Here is a 5,395-nt window from a genome sequence, read left to right as displayed (position 1 = left end):
TGTAAACACTCTGTGAAGTAAGCATATTTCACTAAGGTCTAACAGGGTAATTTCCAGTAGTTAAGAAAAGTTGAATAAATGTTCAGATGGCGCTGGACAGACTAGACGAGAGATACTCAACTGGCGGCCCGCGGGCGCCCCCTGTGTGGCCTGCGAAGGAATTGCAAAATATATATATATATATATATATATATATATATATATATATATATATATATATATATATATATATATATATATTTTTAGGGCCCCTGTCAGCTTCAAGGGCCCCTAGAATCGTCCTAGGTTTCCCCCTACGAGTGCTCGAGTACCCGAGTACTCGCGCACATCCCTACTCTTGATCTGACAAGATTTTGGCTTCAAGCTCAATGCTTGAGATATGTAATGTCGGCAGGATATTTTACACTTTAACAATAAAATGTATTGTCCAAAATAACATCAGTGCACTGAAACAGTAAACTTCACTGGGAATTTAATAATGATAAATAACTAGAAATACAAAAACATGAATAGAACAAATAACTTCAGTTAACAAAAAGGATCAAATATACACAACGGGCTTAAAAACAAACAAACAAACAAACAATAAAACAGACATATCGGCCGGTACTGATATATTGGTGATAGGCCAATACCGGCCCACCGATATATCTGTCGGACTCTATTTAACACTGCAACGGTTTCTGCACAAAGTATGCTTTTGTAAAATATTTTGTAAAATTGTTAAAGGTCCCATTCCGTGCAAAAGCTGTTTTTACTTGTAAATGCATATATACAGCTGTATGCATTTACAAGTAAAAACAGCTTTTGCACTGTAATGAGTGGTCACACGCTCAGAACTGCCACAGTTGGATTTGTCCCTATCCAGCGTCCCCCTGCAGTCTCCTCCAAGCCACGCCCCCTAACGCTTCGTTTGCCCAGAGGGGAATTGGGACGTCACAAGCTTCCTCACGCATACTGCGCGGGTCTCTCTCACACAAGCTACCTGCACCATTTAGTCTATAGCCACAAAATTAACACTTCTAGCTGGAGCGACGCCAACTGTACGTGATCCAGCAACTGCAGAGGTGCATTCGGTAAGTCTAGGCATTTTGAGATGTCCTCTTTAGCGTAGTAACCGTTAAGTTAACGATAACTCGCAACCTAGCGTGCTGGTCCACAGACACTAATCTGATTGGCCGCTGGAAGCCTGGGGCGGGCTCTCCCTCAGCGGCCAATGGGAACTGTTAGTTCTGAATATATTATAGAAACAGGCCATTCTTGGGAAGCGACGAGATGAGGAAGTGAGAACTCCGTCACAACAAACGGGGTTGCTATATTTTCGACAGATTAATCCAGAATCATGTTTTGGACCAGGGACACACGTTTTTAAGAGGTTACAGCTGCACGAATTGGGACCTTTAAATGTTCATTTAGGATGTTTCTCCTGTCTAAAAAGCACATTTAGGCGTCCGATATGATGGAGCTTCCTCCTTGACCACAGTTAGTGAATGTTAAAGATATTAAAGATATATAATATCTGCACAAAACATTGGCTATCAGCTTCAGTGCAGACGTATCAGGATTGGTATCAGCCTTGAGCCTTCAAAACCCCATATTGGACGAAGCCTAATTGAAAATTAAATGTCTTTCTCTTTCCCCTCCAGATCATGCTGCCATTGATATAGAGCTGAGCCTGCAGCTTCTCCACGGTGCCTTGTGTCTGGATCTCCAGGAAGCAGCCTGTTCTCCTCACTGGGTGCTGGGCTGCTCTCCCTTCCCTCTGCTCTACATCCTGGCCCAACTCCTCAACCAGGCTTCCAGGTGTTGTCTTTTGGACCATAACCATAACCTCAACTGTTTTCATTTTAGCCCTCGCAGGACTTTCAACGTCACAAGCCTACAAGCTACACCAAATATGTTTTTGTACTGCTTTAAACCAGTCACTTACAGTTATTCCATTCTGTTATTTCTGCATTGTAAATTCAACTTTCCAGGATTTCCCATATATTGATTAGATTTTGCCAACCTGCTCAGGTAAATTTACAGTTGCCCAAGTAAATTTTAGTTTTAGATTTATTCCAGGTGCTGTTGTTCAAACCTGTCACATTAAAATATGTTACGCACTGAAAGCGTCAGGGAACCAAACTACAACAACCATAATATACTGTATTGCCTATGATTCTGCACAATGCTATTTGACAGACTTTGATTGGCCTTTGGTTGTATGCTCATTGCTCAAGAGTTAACCTATATAAATATCTAAGTTATATTTGTTTCACAAAACTAGCAATAGAGTACCGCACGGATGATGCATTTTTGTAGGCTTAACCAGAAATGATTTGGTTCTTAGGGGGAAAAGGCTATGGGATTTTAGAATTGGTATTTCAGTTAAATGCATGAGAAAAGGTCTGTGGTTAACAAACGTTTATGGGAGAGGTAATTTGTGTTCAGCAGGATAATCTTCACAAACGACGACGACTTCTACAACTTTTGAAACGTTTTCTGAAAATCACGTAAAAAAAAAAAATACATTTACGCTCAAAAGTCATAAAAGTGGTCCATGTTTGTGAAGATTATCCTGATAAACACAAATGACCACTCCCATCAACTTTTGTTAACCGTGCACAGACCTGATTTCATACATTTAACCGAAATTGCCATTCTAAAAGCTCCTTCACTTTTCCCCTTACCAACTGAAGTGCTAATTCCAGACTCATTCCTGCAGCACTCTATAATCAGATGGGACTGAAGTAAGATAGCATGAGGTAGCTTACTAAAATGTCATTAAAAATGCTGCCAAAATATAGCCGCCTACGTGATGTATGTGTATAGTATATTCACATGCACACAAACAACCCATTTCAAATGACATCCATCTAATCTCTGGTAGGTGTTGGGGAGCAGCCACCAGAGGGCGCCGTCCACCACTGATCCACGGACACCCCTGAGCTGCTGGTGTCGGTGCTGAGGTGAGGTGAGGTGCGGCTGGTGGGTGAGGAGGTGGCGTCTGGTCCAGGGCTCTGTTCTGGCTCTACAACAAGATGGAGGATCTGGACTGGACCCGTCTGGGGGGGAGCACTTCAAAAACGAGGTGCCCTCATTTCAAGCTGGCTGTGTGCGATCTCCCCGAGCAGGTGGGCATTTGACTTTGTAACTATTTATTTATTTTTATTTATTTATTTCAGGGACAGTGCAACATTAATGAACATTTGCATGTAAATGTGCCGGATTGTAGTCTTAGCTAATTTCCATCCGTAGTCCCTCGACAGGTAGAGGTAAGGTAGAAAAAGTTTAAAAAGAAGAAGAGATAGTAAAATTAGTGCATACATAGGGCAACTGACAGGGATACAATGTAAGTGACATATACATACATATGGGGTAAAGAGGAGAGGAGACATACATAAACATGAAGGAGGCATTTAACTTTCCAATTCAAGTGTGCACATACAGACTTTCAATTCAGGTATGTAATACAAATTACATACCTGTACATACTGTGTTCAAAGCTTTATTGGTTCCTTCAAAGGGCAATGACATTCCAAAAAGAGCCACAATTCTGCCAGGGATAAATACATAACAGCTGATGTGTACAGACTAGGAAAAAATTTCCATAATCGAAAATCGGGAAAATTAACGATCAATTATCAATTATCGATCATATTAATAATAATATTTATATATATATATATATATATATATATATATATATATATATATATATATTACAAAATGAATGCCTATGGCAGAAAATACGAAAGACAACGTGTTCTCCTCAATGAACTCTTTATTTCAATGTGTCCTCTCCAACCGGTGTGAATTCCCCATGTTTAAAACAGTTTTGTTGGGCACAAAGGCCCGTGCCCAGCCAGAAAACTAGAGACTATATGAAGCTCCACCTCACGTTAGTCGGCTGTGCAATGGAGTGGGGCGAGGAGGAACGAATTCCACCCAAACCTAGTCTGCAAAAAAAAAAAAAAAAAAAAAATTATAATAACAATAATCGATAAAAATTCCACATGATCGATTCAATTCCTTAACGATCAATTATCGATTTTCGATAATTGATGAACATCCCTAGTACAGACCACACAAACAAGTCTACCTGCAAAAATGCAAACCTACAGGTCCATCGCTTTTATTTGAAGGAGCTGTTAACTGATCTTAATGAGTCAGTAAAGAATGCAAGGGCTTCTTATTTTGCAACCAGTCACAGCTAGTAGGCGTAAGTAACCCTCGGGTACTGTTTCAAGCTATTAATAATATTGTTAGCTCACCTCTCCCCTCACTCCCGTTTTTTTCCAATCAGGACTGCAACACTTTCCTTTCATTTTTTTGTGAACTAAAGTCTCTGATGTGAGGGCCAGTATCACCACCTCCACCTCCCCCACCCCCCTTCCCACCTGCAGGTCTCTTTTAGCAACTTCACCTGTGTCACCCTGCAAAACCTCACCGAGTTAGTCAGCTGGATGAAATCCTCCTCCAGCCCTTCAGATCCCTGACCAACTTCCCTGCTCAAGGAAGTCATCGGCTCTGTTGTGCCCAAGCATGGTTTCCACCATCAACACCACCTCACTGCAGTCTGGCTGTGTTCCATCCTCCTTTAAGCAGGCTGTTGTCAAACCCCTCCTCAAAAAACCCAATCTGGATCCGTCCCTCCCCAAAAACTACAGGCCCATTTCTAAACTGCCTTTTATTTCTAAAGTGCTTGAGAAAGTTGCCGCTAATCAACTGACCTCTTTCCTGACAAACAATGACATTTTGGACAAATTCCAATCTGGTTTTGGTCAGAAGCACTCTACAGAGACGGCCCTGCTCCGAGTCTCAAACGACGACATGATGGCCTCAGATGCTGACGAATGTTCAGTAGGGGTGCTCCGATCCGGCTCAGCCACGATCCGATCCGATTCCGATTCCTTGGGTCACGATCCGATTCCAGAATCGATTCTCGATTCCAACGATTCTCGATTCCAGAATCTAGAATCGATTCTCAATTACCGTATTTCCCCAAATAGTAGCCCGGGCGTTTAATACGCAAAATCGATTTGGACCCCAGGCGTTTAAAAGAACCAGGCGGGTATTTGCTGCAGGCGTTTATTTATTTTTGCACCGACCTGCACCAGGACATTATTCGGTGACAGTTCCTGTCCAACATGTTTTTAGTGCAAAGGTCCTCACTCCCATCAACTGCCACCGTCAGCCCACACACCTTATTGGAGGATACCAAAAATCAGCAATCAGCCGTGGCTACCTACCCTGTAGCCTACACACACACACACACACACACACACACACACACACACACACACACACACACACACACACACACACAGCACTGCAACAATCACTTGCAAATAAGATGACGTTGACCGACGCAATTCTATCAACACCAGCAAATAGGCTACGACCAGTCTGA

The sequence above is a fragment of the Poromitra crassiceps genome, assembly GCF_964638095.1.
Source record: "Poromitra crassiceps genome assembly, chromosome: 29".
Classification (NCBI taxonomy): domain Eukaryota; kingdom Metazoa; phylum Chordata; class Actinopteri; order Beryciformes; family Melamphaidae; genus Poromitra; species Poromitra crassiceps.
Note: the sequence above shows the minus strand (reverse complement) of the source record.